The sequence below is a fragment of the Gallus gallus genome, chromosome 2 (assembly GCF_016699485.2).
Source record: "Gallus gallus isolate bGalGal1 chromosome 2, bGalGal1.mat.broiler.GRCg7b, whole genome shotgun sequence".
NCBI classification, from domain to species: domain Eukaryota; kingdom Metazoa; phylum Chordata; class Aves; order Galliformes; family Phasianidae; genus Gallus; species Gallus gallus.
This window is the reverse complement of record NC_052533.1, coordinates 114,747,728-114,763,743: the sequence shown is the minus strand read 5'-3', so window position 1 is coordinate 114,763,743 and position 16,016 is coordinate 114,747,728.

The following is a 16,016-nucleotide window of genomic DNA, read 5'->3' as shown; positions in this document are numbered from 1 at the left end:
ATAAATTGAATCAGTGACCTTTTCCAGTAGTTTTCCCTAGGGAAAAGCAGAATGTGTCATGTGCCTAAGTAATCTATTCTCTTTTTACAGTGTTCTCTCTTCTGCTGTGGTTTTCAGCAGCCTCCAAACTTTGGTCCATGAGTTCTGTTGATCATAGCTCAAGAGAAATCCTTGAAGTGGTCATATAACTAATTTGTACTGTCACAAAGCAACCAGTGCTCCACCAAACTGAGTGAATGCAATAAGCACGGAGCTGCAGGCTGGCTGAGGGACCTCTGGAGGTCATCTGGACCAACTTGCCCAAGCAGGGACACCCAGAGCTGCTTTCCCAAGGACAATGTCCAGACAGCCTTTTCACATCACCCAGGAGGGAGTCCACAACCTCTTGTGACAGTGCTCTGTCACCTCAAAGGGAAAAATGCTCAGACAGAGCCCCCTGTACTTCACTTTGTTCCCATTGCCTCATGTCCCATCCCCGGGCACCACTGAGAAGAGCCTGGATCTGTCCTCATTACTCTCTGCACTTCTACACCACTCGGTGCCAAAAGACTGTATGGACGTATTAATCACATTAACAAACACCCAGGCCTGATTAATGGGTATGTGTGATGTAGGAGCAGGAAGAAACATTTAAATGGCCTTTTGATAAGTTGAAGAGTGTGAAGAGTGTTTTGATAAGTGTGAAGAGGCAATGAATTATGTAATTTTTACTTTCTTTTTTTTTTTTAGCTGGAACCCATAGTTTCTTGTGGTATATGAACTAGAGCTGGCATGACGGAGTGCCCTAAGACCTGATTTCTATCTTCATCAATGTTATTTTCAGCTCTTCTGGCAGTGCGTTGGTCAGTCTCCATGCTCAGTAATAATAACTAAAAAAGTGTCATAATTATTTTAAGCCCCCTTTATGTTACCCAACACATTACTGTTATGGGAAACAGAAATCACAGGCTAAATGTCCCAAAGAACATCGATACGATGAGTCTCCATGCCAATTAATATTTGCAGTTTATTTCAGGCAGCCATTGGATGAAATAAACCATCACTGACACATAAACTGAAATGCAGGCTTCTTCCCTCTCATATGCATGCCCTCTAGATGATTACATGCCCTCTTATCTCCATTGTCTGAGATTTCTCAGCCTGCAGGGAGGGCTCAGGAGAAGTGGGGCTGACAGCAGGTCCCTGAGCACAGGTCTTCCTCCTGCTGAGTGTGGCTTCAACTGTATTTCTGGATTAAAATGAGCACCTTGCAGCTGTTTTTATGTGGATCTTGGTGTATCAAGGCATTCACAGGTTTCCTCCTTCAATAGTTTAAATGCCACAGACAAAACAGAGAGCCTTCAGTTTGTAGGTGCCAAGAAGATGCAGGCAGGAGGCAAGGAGCTGGGAGTTAATATTGTCAGGGCTGGTGTGCAGAATTTCACAGTGCAGGGGTATGTGCATTGTAGCTGCCTGCAGTGTTAGGGGCAGCCCTGGCACAAAGAACTAGCATTACGATCATAGGATGCAGTATCTTTTGCACTGCCATGTCTCTAAGAGCAAAGGGAAGGACACACCTAGCTTTAGCCCATTATTAATTATCTTGTTTAATCTGTCATCTGGATTCATCTACAGGGAACAGGGAAAGCACTTCTAAGAAGTGATTTATCCAGCCTACCTCTCATGAGCTGAACTGCTGCGGGGCTGCTTCTGTCTCATTGCTGACAGCAGAGGGAGTGCAGGCTGTTAGCTTAAGCAGAACATCTGGCATGGGACTTAGCTCCAGATTAAAACTAGATATCTACATGTAGGAGTCCCCATTGGGTAAGAGTGCTATCGGAGCTCCCATATTTTAAATTCCTCAGAAGATCTAATCCACTTACTCCTGGGTGGTGGATATGCTATGGGAGGCACCAGCCCTGCTGAAGCAGCTGCTGAAGGTCAGGTGTACAGTAGGACACCCAAAGACACAGGTATCCATCTTTGTCCAGCTGAATCAAGTCCTAGCTCACCCTCCTCTTTAAAGCAGCCCAGCTCTTGCTGCTTATGACACTGAAGGTAATGATTTATCCCACCTTCCATCAGGGCAACTCTTTACCCCCTTTGACTGTTGATTAGACCCCCATTGACTGTGATGGAAGCTTAGACATTTGTCTCCCACGACAACATCTGTCATAGCTAAAATTAGGTGTCTTAAACTGAAGAGGATTTCACTTTTACTATAATAGACGGTGAGGGTTCAATTCATTTCCCAAGGCATAGACTGTCAGAGGAATTCTGCTCCATAACTTCCTGAGAGGAACCTCTCATGAAGGGCCTGGTTATTCTTGGCCTTGAATCTGTACGTTCTTCTCAAAGTGAATGTAGAATACCACTGCTCTCCCTGCTGTGGCTGCAAAAGCAGAAAGACTTTTAAGTTGTGCATCTTGTAAACCAGCACAGTTCTTTCTGCCGTGGTGCCATGAGGATGGCAGGGGTGGCATGGCCAAGAGCTGGGCAGCTGGGGTCCTGGGGCAGCACAGCCGTCAGGTACCTCCCTGGGGATGGGAACAGGGAAAGGCCAGGCAGGGACGTCAGCCCCTCAGGACCCTGCTGCTGTCACTGGGGCTCCTTGCAGCTCTGCAAGTCCTTTCCCAAGCTCTGGTGAGTGCCCAGTGGAGGAGGTGTGCCCCTGGTGCATCCGAGGAGCGAACCTCTGCCTCTGGGATGCACCAACCACTCCCTTTGAATTCAGTAAAGATCAAACACATAGAAACTGATTTCTCAGATTATAAACTCTTTTTAGGCGCACTTTGTTTTTATTGCTAGAAATGACCATGTTATATGAGCACGCTATTATTTTATGCTCCGTGTGTGTAAAGCAGTGCATAGAATCTGAATTCTGCTGCACGAAGACATTTAGTTTAATATGCAAAAGGAGAGCCTGCTCAGTTTGAAACCACCATCAGACTATATAATTTCCTATTGTACATTTCTGTATCATTAGTGAGGTTTTTCAACAGTTCTTTGTATGAAGATGTTCCTAAAATAACAATATGGATCCTGCATCTTATCCACAGCCATATCAGGGGATGTGTAGGAGGTATCAGCAAAGTCACCAGGTGAATTTGAATATCTGATTTGTTTTGTGTGAAATATGTTAGTTATTTGTGAGAATGTAACAATTCTAATGTGTTTAAGCTTCCGTATTTATTTTTTTGTGATGGTTTTATAGACTAGATAATGACATTGAAGCAAATACCATGATATACATCAAAGGCACTCGCTTCCCATGAGTGGATCATTTTCTCATTTTCTATGTGGCTTTCTATATTTTCTATGTAGCTTTTCCCTTTTCACAAAAACATTTTCTTTACCTTAGGATCCTGCAAACCTCCTACTTCTTGGAAAAGGAAATAAAGGAACTCTTCAATAAAAGTCAATAAGAAAATTAATTAAAATATTTGGACAGGAATTAATTTCAACATTTTATGTAGGTGTAAAAACTTTAAGCTGTATTTGTAATGTAGTATCCTTCTATTTTTCCTTCAGATGTAGATTCTGAAAGGTAATCAGATCTTCAGCTTGGTTTTGGAATAGACGTTACCCTAACAGCACACTGCTGAAAAGAGCCTGGCCCCATCCATTGGGCTCCCACGCTTTAGATATTTATAAACAGTGACGAGATCCCTCTCAGTCTTCTCCAGGCTGAACAGTCCCAGTTCTCTCAGCCTTTTCTCAAATAGGAGATGCTCCAGGACTCCTGTATCTTTGCGACCCTCCACTGGACTCTCTCTAGAAGTTCCCTTTCTTTATTGAACTGAGGAGCTCAGAACTGGACCCAGCACTGCAGATGTGGCCTCACCAGGGCATAGTAGAGGGGTAGGATCACCTCCCTCGACCTGCTGACTGAGCTTTTTTTTAAGGCACCCCAGGATACCACTGGACTTCTTGGCCACAAGGGCACACTGCTGGCTCATGGCCAACCTGCTGTTCACCAAGACACCCAGATCCTTCTCTGCAGAGCTCCTTTCCAGAAGGTCAGTCCCTCACCTGTACTGACCAGCGTGGTTATTCTTCCCCAGGTGGAGGACTCTACACTTGCTCTTGTTAAACCTCATCAGGTTCCTTTCTGTCCAACTCTCCAGTCTGTCCAGGTCATGTTAAATGGCAGCACAGCCTTCAGGTGTGTCATCCACTCCTCTCAGTTTCATATTGTTAGCAGACTTGCTGAGGGTGCCCTATATCCCTTCATCCAGATCACTGATGAAGATGTTGAACAAGATTGGGCCCAATGCCGATGCAATGCAGAATTTTCCATATTGAAGACTGTGCAGTATGTTTTGAATTCATGGGACTTTAGTAAGACTGCATCAAGACTGTTATTCAAAAGGGTCTAGGACAGTTAATGTATTCTACTGGGGAGAAACCATTTTGGATTAATTTTTTTGTGATCACCAGCTTAAATGAGATTTTTGTAAATTCATACTCACTTCAGTTTAGGTGTGGGTCTTTATTTATACTTGACTGCTCCACATTTTCAGTGAGGTCTTGCAACGCATTATAAGAAAGGATTTGCAAGTTGGCAATAAGTTGAAGTGTTAAGGCAAAGAAGGGGAAACCTCAACTTTGACCACATGGGGGAAGTAGGAGTAGAGGAAATCAGAACATCTCTGGCCAGCGTTTCCCCGCGCCCTCAGAAAGCCCAAAGGTGGGGAGTGACTCCTTACAGTGTCATTGCTTTTTTCTTTTGACTTTTTCTGTTTATCTTAATGAACTGCTAAATTTTCTAGCCTCCTTATTTTCTTCATTTTCAAATATGAGCCTATGAACATATGATGTGTAAACAATCATATACAATTGTGAACTGAAATCCTTCGGGGTAGACGTAAAGAAAAAATCCTCACATCTATATAGACTTAATCATACTGTTTAATATTCTGTACATAGTCACACCCTTTAAAAAAGTGTGCTTTGTGCCAAAATGTCTGGAGAGACCTGAGATTTGTCTGTAGTTTCAGGTAAATGAGAAGTTATCACTTCTTAAATGTTCTATTTCCTCTTCGTTGGTGTAGGTTACATTTTTTAAAAGTATGCTTTTCTGTATCCTGTATGCTTTTCATATGTAGCAGTCATGTTCAGTCATACTATCTAGGTTTAGGTTGTTTTTCCCCCTACTGCCTTGGTTGCAGTCATTTGTTTCTACATCTCTAGACCAAAGGGAATTAGATCTGTGCCACAGCTCTTCAATAAAACAGCCATCTGCAGCCAGTTCCCTATACTCTACTCCAAAAGTGGACTTTACATGTTTAGGGTGGAGAGGTGTGGAGGATAGTGTTACTTATGGATGGGACTTTTGGATCAGTTTTCCTAGCCTCTCCTTTTCTTGATTTCCAGTTTTGTTTTTCTTCAGTTTGATCACAACGTTTGAGGTACTGCTGACAGTATGGCTATTCATTGCTCTGACAGCTCCTTTGCCTCCTTTTTCCTTTTCTGTGCCCTCTGCATGTGGAAAAAAGAAGTCTTTTTTTTTTTTTCCCTATGCTAAAAGACCTTTCTACTTGCCTTGTTTTGTTAAAAGGGAATTTGATTGGTGTTTAAAGGCATTTATTCTTAACCCAAGAAATAACTATTCAATCAACCAGAAAAGATCGCCCCACATCTGAAGAACCCAAAATCCCCCAACCTAAGGCAGGAAATATACTCAATCAGTTGTGTAATCTGGAGGAAAGTTATGGGCTGGGTGAAATACCTGCTGGTTTGAGCAGAGGGGCTGTGTAGCCTCTTGTAGGAGCTCGTGGGCTGTATGCAGTGGCAGTTTCTCTATTGTGTAATCCAACATGCTCCATCACATCAGCAAAATGAGGTGCCCATCATAAGACAGGTACATTTGAATCACAGAATCACAGAATTGCTTGAGTTGGAAGGGACCTTTAAAGATCACCTGGTCCAACTCCCCTGCAATGAACAGGGACACCTATAGCTCGATCAAGTTGCTCAAAGCCCCATCCAACCTGGCTTTAAATGCCTCCAGAGACAGGCATCCACCATACAATCACAGAATCATTAATGTTGGAAGAGACCTCCAACATTTAGTCCAACCATCCATCTACCACCAATTTTGCCCACTAAACCATGTCCCTTCGTACCACGTCTGCATGTTTCTTGAACACCTCCAGGGACAGTGACTCAACCACCTGCCTGGGCAGCCTGCTCCAGTGCCTCACCACTCTTCTGGAGAAGAACCACTCTTTCAGAGAAGTCATTTGACAAGAATATGCATGTGAACCATGTCATGGGATTGAATTTAATGAGAGGGCGGCTGCAGTTCTTTAGGAAAAGGAGGCAGCAGGAAGCAGGTTGCTGGCACAACTTTTCTGGCTCCCAACCTGATCCTGCAAAGGTTTCTGAGTCTTTTGCAAAAGATGGATTGGTCTTCAGGCTGGCTGGCCCTAACCCAAAGACTATAGGTTAAGTGCCTCTGCTATACATCATCTGCAGAGAGGCTCAAAAAATCAGTCTGGCAGGCAGTTTGATACCTGTACTCATAATCCCTGGTTCCTAATTGCAATCTCTCATGTTGAGACTCCCAAGAAAACTTGCTCTGATATCATCAGAGTAGAAAAAGCCAAAATCTCTCCTGATAGTGAATCATGTCTGAAGATGAATAGAGTTAGCAGTACTGTGCTGATATTCAGTACTTGTTAACCTGATGCTCTATAAACTGGAAAAAGATATGCATGGTAACAGGAAAAAAGCAATGGACACAAGTTATCTCAGGGGAAATTTTCTCTGGATATAAGAAAAACATTCCTCATCATGAGTATGATTAAGCTTTGGAATACATTGCCCAAAGAAGGGGAGGCAATCTCCCTCACCAGAAAAGGACTTGGCAAGGCTCCTGATGACCTGATGTGAGGCCCCACTTTCAAACAGAGGTTGGGCCAGGGTATCTCCATAGGACCTTTCCCACTGTGACTTCTGTGTGGTTCATGGTTGCACTGCATTCTTTCTGAAGGAGTGCCAGAACTGTCTTGGTGGGAGGAGTAGACCATTAAGAACTGATAGAAGCAAAATGAGAGGCACAGTATTTCTATGTGATTACCTAAAGCATAAGTAAAAGCTGTTCAATAGGTTTGAGCCTCCTACCCCACCTGCCTAATTAGTCTGTATAATCTATTGCTCTTCAGATGCTGACCTTGCCATGGTCTATACCTGTAGTTGCAGCAAGACCAGATAAAACATTGGAACATAGAGGGAATGCATAGAGAAATACTGTGCAACCTTTCCACACAGGTTATGTATCAATGAAAACTCTTTAGACTATATTGTCCCCTTTCTCATGTTGAGACCAATACCTAAAATTAGAAATCCTATTAACAATGATAAATAAGTGGCATGTTTAACACAATCAAATTAGATGTATAAGTCTTAAGCAAAGATTCTTGTAATAATGTTAATTCATTAATCCACAGGTGGTCTCACCGTGAGATCATTATATTGTAGTGTCACTCATTAATAATCTTTTCCTGTCACTTCTGAATTAAATAATTTATAGAAATCCTGTGCATTTCCTCTTCTGATTAACAAATTTGCTATTACATACTACTGTAGGAGGTAGAAGCCCTGAATATTATCAATCCTGAAGAGATTTCTGATTTACCTGAATTTCCTCCTGTTCTTACCTTCCATGTGTCCTATTGTCTTGCTAGTAAGCTACAGCTGGCAAGAGGTTTAATAATACACACTTAGATTTTGGCTGCAAAGACATTTTTGTTTTAAAATAGAAAAGATTTCAGAAATAGCTCTTTCTTCATTGAACTGCCAAATCTCAAGAGCAGGATTTCAGGCATGTATAAATCTGAGGAAATGCTATTTAAGCCAGTAGATCAGTGACAACTTATTCCAATTGAGTGACTGTCCATGCTTAGCTTACAGCTACAAGCATAAGCACAGGATGAGAGGAGAGCAGGAAGCAACATGTTGGTGGAGCCAAAGGGAATTTTTTATTTAAAAATTCAAATACATTTGTAACAGTCCTGAAATTACATGCTGCTGATGGACCTAAAGCAGCTTGCAGTTGGAGGGAGAAGTAAATGGCAAAACCTCTGTAGATGTCTCTTTCACTTGCCTTGATTCCATTCCAATTTGAGACTCACTGTAAATCCCAGTAACTTCGCAGCATCTCCTAAACAGCCCTGTTTTTATTTCCAAGCAGGTTCCTTGCTCCTTCGTTTTTCCTGGCCCCAACCTTGCCCACTGTGTTTCAGGCAGAAAATTCCTACTACGTCTGCGTATGCCAACACTGTGGTCCGATTGGAGCAGATGTATGGAGTAAAATGGTGTCCACCCTTTAAGCATTGCAGGGGATTTCACTCTGGACTCTGGACCACATTTGCCCTGGCAGTTTCACTTTGCAGGAATGCAACCCATGCATTGTGAGATCAGACCACAAAACGAAAAGCAAAGCATATAAGTGGTGGACAGGTAGGGGATTTGCTTCAGGTGTGCACTCCTTATCCAGGCAGTAGTAGATGAACCTGTGGTGGTACAGAGGAGGAAGGTATTTGGCAATGGAGACATGAGATGGTGACAACTGAAAGAAAAGCTGTGCTCAACTTCTACGACCTAGGCTGCAGCTACTCAGTGTGACAATGCCTTCAGAGAATTTAGGTACCAAACACTAATAAGTCTTTACTGGGCATGTGTGAATAAAGATCCTTGAGAATTAGTTAATTCATCAGAATAGCAAAACTCACCTCTCTGACATCAGGATGAAATCTGTGATCCAGACCAGGGCTCTTGAGTTCCTCCATGTGAGATTTCTTTCAACTTGATTAAAAAAAATAGTTTTTCCCTAAGATGGTTCTCAAAAGCACCCAAAATATATCTGCTGAATTTAAGAAAAATTATCACTGTAAAGCAGATACCTGTGGGAAATATGAGTCAAAAAGGTGAAGTCTGTCAAACAGTGAAGCACTTGCAAGCTCTTAAAATAGGTTTCTGTGAAACATCTTCTGGAAGTGACCCCATCAGATTTCTCTGTTCACAGCCTCAACTTCAAGTTGAGGATCGTATTATAACATAGCATTTCACAATTGAGCGGCAACTTACTGCTTGCTTTTCTAACTAACCTTTCAGCTCCCTCATATGTATTTTATTTCTTATATTAAACTCATATGTAAAGACTTGAATGTAGAAGATGGTATATTCAATTCTTTGAAAGCTGGCAAGAAATCTTACTCATCTAAGAAATGAAGAAAAGAAGTCAATCAGACTTCATCAGACTCCCGGGTCAGTCAAAATAGTCCTCTGATGGAGGGCAAAGGAAAAGCAGTCACAGAGCATCAGGGCACACTGTCATGTTTAAAACCTGGGAATAGTGTAAAATGGAAGTGCTTGTAATTAGTCTCAGAAAAAAAACCACTGTTAATAAATATCTAAATAATGTAGAGATCTTTGTGGCTTGTTTTAGACGTTACAAAGCCTAAATGAATTGCACAGCCCTGTAGTAGCAGATGGAAGCCTGTGACGGGGCTGTGTCCCAATAGCCATCCCACTTTCTCCAGCTCTCAAACCCTGAGCATCCTGGTGCTGCACAACTGCACCTCTCCAGTGGGCTCCATCAGAGATACACAGGAATGGGGAGCACGTATGTGAGTGCCTTGACCCATTTATTTTGCTGAGAGGAAACTGAATAAAAGCTACATGCTATTATTAGGCAGCCTGCATCTCCTGGACCTCTCCTCTTCCCCTGCCAGCAGCATTCAGCTTGCCAGAGGGACAGCGAACTACCATCGTTCAGCTCGTGAGGCCACTTGTGGCTTAAATGAGATGGAGAAAGATCATCTCTGTCCCCTCTTTATCAAGTGCGATGACACATCTGAGGAAACGGCTGCCTGTCTCCAGTGAGGTATGAAGAAATCCATGAATTATTTATTAGTTCAATTAGTTGACATTGGTGAAGAGTGGCGAGGGCTGTAAAATAATTACTTATTGATTTGTCTCTTCTTCCTTGAACCACTTCACAATTTTGGCGTGAGACAGCTAAAGTACAAGGGCTTGGGAACCCACTTTCTTTCCATTCTGGTTACAGTGGAGCTGGCATTGCAAATAATGAGACTTCAGCTTTGGACATGTTCAAATATTGGTGCTGGCACAGCAGATGGAATAACTTCATTTGCTACAGCACAGATGCTGTAACCCCATTATTTTCTACAGGCATGTTAAGCAACAATCAATAACTCTCTGTCTACTTATGGCATTTGGAAATCTCTGGAGACTAGTTATGACACTCATTTGTTTTTCATACTTGCCATTAAATCATATTCAAAACACCCCAGAACTTCCAGAGGTGGCTAAATACTTTTTGTACATATTAATACTAATGAAAAAATCTACACAACTTCAGCGAATGACAGGCTATCTTACCTCACATAAAGAAGGCAGTGGGGGTAATAGCATATTTTCCTGTCAATCAGAATTCTTCACAGCTTCAGTAAACTTCTTGAGCTGCTTCCTTATTGTTGCTACATCAGTAATTACTGATGTTGTTTATGGTTTATATCAATGCCTATATCCTGGGATCGTCAGGTAGGAGACAACCTGAGAGTGATGTCTGTACGTGCTTGTGATGGTGTAGATATCACTTTTGTTGGGCTGTTGCTATAAGTCACTGCTCTTAGCCGTGGAGGCTCTTCACAAAACCCTTTAATTAACTGTTTTGAAACTTAAAGTAAATTGCAAAAGAATTATAGAACAAATGATGTGCTATTTCGAATAAATCAGAAGCTTTAATGGCATTACTGGAAACAAACAGATCAAATCACCTCCTAATCCTTGTGGAAACTCGCATCATAGGGCAATGGTGTGACTAAGAAGTTGTACCATGGCTGAGAACTTCATTTTGAAGCACAATGGTTCTTGAGTTTTTTGACTGTTGTCAGACCGCAAGTTAGAACATGACAAATACACCATCGTTAGTCATCATGGTCTATGGTCAAGAAAATGTCAAAATCATTTCCAAGCACAGAAGAATATGAAGACATTTCTATCGTAGAACTAGCCCGCGGCAGACAAAAGTGGGTATGACAAGTGCTGACATTTAAACCTTTGAATCAAAGTTACAGGTCTGAAGAGAGAAGCAGATTTTCTTTAGCTGGTGACTACCGCACTCAGACTCCTAGAGTCATGCACCACAGGGCCATCTGCTTCTCTGTATTGGCCAAAGAAGTTGGTCCTCTGCACTGAGCAACTTGTCTGAGTAAAGTGGATTCGCTCTGTTGCCTTTACATTACCAACAGTGCACTTTTATCAGCACCATTCTCACGGGGCACACAGTGTGTGACCTTATTGTATACAAGGCTGGCACTTGCCAACACCAGGAAAATTGAACTGAGGTTTCTTCTGTGTTGGGGTGACCCTGGCCAGGCACTGAGACCTGCCCAGCCACCCACTTGCTGTCTCCCCTCAGCATGATGGGGGAGAGGATGAGAAGAGGAAAAGTAAGACAACTGGTGGGCTGAGATCACGCAGGTTACTAAGTGAAGGGAAGAGAAAGATGAAAGGGCAATCATTCCCATGATGCTCTGCTAGTCTTTGATCGACACCTACTGGCCAGAACAAGCCCTCGGGCTTCATAGCTGAGCAGGATGCTCTCCGGATGGGGATCCCTTTGCTCAGTGTGCCATCTGTCCTGGCTGTGACCCTTCCCAACGCCTTGCCCACCCTCAGCATGCCCCCCAAGAGCACAGTGACAAACACGATCTTGAGGCTGTGCCAGCGCCCTTCAGCAGCAGTAAAACATGGGTGTGTTATCAGCACTGATTTAGTCACAAATCCAAAACACAGCACCAGACGGGCTGCTATGAAGAAAGTTAACTCCATCCTGGCTGATCTGGTACAATTTCATACCGGTGCTTCCTTGTGAAATACTTGGACTGAGATTCTTGCCTAGCTCCAGCCCCTGATGCAGGGCCGGTCACAGCTTGGCCAGAAGCCACAGCCAGAACAGGCCTGGGGGAAAAGAGGTTCGAGAAGTCTCATTTGTTCCTGGCTGGTCTGCTGGCAACAGAGGCTCTGGTCCTGCCAATGGTGAGTGCCACTGGGGAAAAACACCAGGGAAACTTCATTTGCTTTAAAAAAGAATTCCTACACTAGGAAACTACACGTAAAACAATTGAGAATAATACTACGGTTGAAAGCTTCAAGCACTGAAAGGTACAAAATTGCATGATTTGATTGCCTTTGTGATCCCAGAACAGCGGATTATCGCACCTCATCTGTTTGCCCTCTGCCTGCCTTCAGCTCCACATTCATACACCGCCTTTTCCACAGACAACTTTAATGCCAGCATTTCCTTAAGTGCTTGCCTTAGCAACATCAGTGTTCTCAGGAGTTTCTCTTTAACATAATGTGGGTGATCTATAGATATTTGGAAGAGGTTTTTATGCTCTGCTGTTGTCTTTTTTTTTCTTCAGTAAAATATATTCCCAGCAAGCAACACTGAAGAACATTTTCCTAATGAGGGCCAGAGTAAGAAATGCCAATTCATAGTTTGGGCATTCAGCTCATCCAGTAGGTCTCCTAAATTTTTCTTGCAGACTCTCTGAGAAGTGAGCACTTTCATCAAGTACACGTGAACAGGAAATTAGGGGAAAGTTTCCAGTAGTTAAGGGTTCTTATGTTCAAGTGTTATTTTGAAAATATTTCTGGTTAAGTGCTAACACATTTTCAAGTGTCATTTAACAGGTATGATGGCATTTCACGTGGGAGGTGAGCGTATACCAACAACAGCACTCCTTCAGCATGACACATATGTTCATTTTGTGTGCTGGAACACTGCAGTTTTTACGGGCACCTTGTCAATACCTACATGGTCCTCGTTCACAGAATAATCTGATGGGTGTTGTTCCCAGGAGGACCGTAAATTTAATTACTGTCAGAATGCTTAGAGGCATTTTTGTGCCTCAAATCAAAATGCATAAATAAACAAACTTCTTGTTTCAGTAGAGACAATTTCTCCCAGCCGTAACGCCAATTTCTGCTGCCAGCTCTCTGCCAACTATCCCAGTCCCCATCCACGTATCCAGGAACAGAAGTAGAGCTTAATCCCATCAGCAGCCACATCAGTTTCTGAGTGCTCTGTGGATAAGGCGATTTTTGCTGAATTGAAGAATCAGGGTAAATACAGCTGCTGGGAAGTATGGTTGTTCTGGAAGGGGAGTTATGACTGGCTGAGAAAAAGGTCAGGAGCAGCCTCCAACCAGATCATCCATCTGGGTGGGTGCTTGACAGCCCTCACTGTACACCTGGGAGGGATTACAAGTCTTCTGGAGGAGAGCTTCCCCTTGGGTCCTTGCTTTGTTTTATTCTGCAGTGGCAATGGACAGTCTTTCCGTCCTGCCATCTATTGCCTTTTCCTCTCAGCTATACCAAAGGTCCTTCTTAGATTGACACCATAGTATTTTTCTTCTTGGCAATTTTTTCTCACACAGTTTAGCAGCTAGTAGTAGCAAGGGTGTCAAAGGTCAGATCAAATATGTGAATTTTACCTTCATCTGCTCTGATGGTGGAGTTTATGCTCTTGGCATTGATCTGTGTGGAACACCAAAGAGGGAGCTACACACTTTTTTCTATACCTGTATTCTGCTGATGTTTAGATAGAAAAAAATCACAGCTAGTTTTAATAAGTCAATATTAGCACACTTTGAACAAACAAACTTTTCAGTTGTTAAGAATTAACGCTTCTAGCACATTTTATAAGACAATATAAAAGGTGACACTGGATAAATATTTTTCTAGTTTCTTCCTTCCAGATGTCTTTGTTATCTTATGTGGACTCAGAGTTCTTGAATAAGGACACTCTAAAAATAGAGGTGTTTGCTAATGTTCAGAATTAAGGCTGCATGACTAACTGATGGCTGGCAAAATGGGGAGCAAAATGTGTTCATCTTGAACCACATGTAACTGTCCTTTTCTTTTCACTGAACATTTTGGTTGCAGTAGTTCCCACTTTAACCTGTAATTTAAGGGATGGAGCAGACCCTACTGCAGCATGGGAGACACTGGGCCAGTTTTAACCCTTGCAAAGTGAATTCAAGACCATATCTCTCTCTGTCTCAGATTTTGTAAGATGGAGGGGGAGGCAAGAGGAGGTGAACAGAGAAGAGGTTCTCATCCGCTCTGGTTCCAATCCCAGATGTCCCATCAGTCTATTGGGACAACCTTTCACTTGACTATACACCACAGGATGTTCCCAACAATCAGACTGCTGTGTGGTCTGTCTCTCCGAATACTTACTGCAGAATAGACCGATCTGAAAGGGGAAAACTAAGCGGATACCCTTTGCTTACTTTTTAGACCATTTGAAAATAGTGCAATTGAAGGAAGTTTATCTCCACTGATGACCTTATTCAGGGTGAGAATGTCAAGCAAAACTCTCCTGTCTCCCAGTGGGCACCTCAGCTACCTCTGGTAGCTTCCTAGCAGCACGATCCCAGCTGGGAGCTGTGTAGGATACTGAGCAAACATACAGAGAAAATGACTAACGTGCCTCGTGAAGGGATGAAAATCCAATAGATCTTGAAATGTCTTTTATTCTCTTTCTCAAAAAAAAAAATATATATATATATATATATATGTGTGTGTGTGTGTGTATACACACACATATATATATAATGCCAAGCAGTTAAGGGCATTAAAGAATTAAGTCATTACGATTTTCCCAACCTTCCTCATCGTGTGTGCCTTCCAAATGAAACCTGATATGTAGGACACTGTCTGGATTCAGCTCCTGAAGGAAGAACCTCATTTAGAGATTACATTCTTATCACTTAAAGTCTAGTATACAAGTATTACTTGTCTAGTATATACTATTACTAATTTTAATTAAAAGAAATGTTGGAATCATTGGCCTTTTCCTCCAAAAAAATCCTCACTGTCTGAGATCCCACAGATAAATGCCTCTGCCCAAAGATCTAGATGGGAGCACCATGCCTTATTGTGGAAGGGATGAAAATCCAATAAATCTAGAAAGGTTAGGGGTAGTGTTTCCATGTTTGGATGCATTTTAGATCAAGCTTCACGATAAGTGATGTTTATTTTTCTCAGTTGTGGACATTTTACCACAGGCTTTATGTCTGAAAGAAATGTGCTCAAAACCCACTTGTTTTACAGCACAAAAAAGTTTATTTTACAGCACAAAAAAAATTATACTGAATTTAATGGGCTTGATTTTCTACTTTGTTGGCATAAGTTGATGCTGGTGGTAAACCTCAGTGATTTCACTGGCACTCGCACATACCTCACATGCAAAAGAACAAGGACTGAGGCCTACAGGCTGGTGTACAGCTGGGAACAAAACCGGCATGCTTTGCTTTAACAGAGGTGCAGATCTTCCACTTGTCTTTAGTAAGTCACTTGCCTTTAAGCACTCATCAGAAGAAGTCCCAGAGGAAAATTCTGAATAAATCTGTTATCATTTCCATCTCTTAGATGCACAAACGTGTGATGACATAAACTGTTCTGGCAATTATCATTTCATAAATGTAACGATAGGATTATGTAAAGGAAATATTGAAACCAGGTTGCTTTCCTTTTTCCTAATCATATCCAAGTCTGATATTTTTGTTACTTCTTTTCAGCCTATTATTTATGTGTTGTCTTTCTACCACACATTCAGGAGCATCACGTGCATCTAAAGCTGTTGGGGCCTTTCGTATCCATTGCATGCCTTTACATTGAACGGGCAGCAAACGGGCAGACTTAGCCACAGACTTATTTTTTTTTGTACATCAGTGTGTGATGGGAGCTGGTTCAGATATTAGAAAGCATTTCTGAACATCATGATGATGTGTGAGACATGTGAAACTGTGTCTGAATAAGGAGTCGACTCAGGAGGTTGTCATAGAAGATGTAATAACTTCAGGACACATACCGTCACCCACTTGATTTACCCTGAATTTCCATGGGGATAACTGAGAACAAAGTCTCCCCAGGATCTTTAAGATGAGTGCCAAATGTGCCCAATGGATTCAGGAAACATTTGGAGTGGAAGA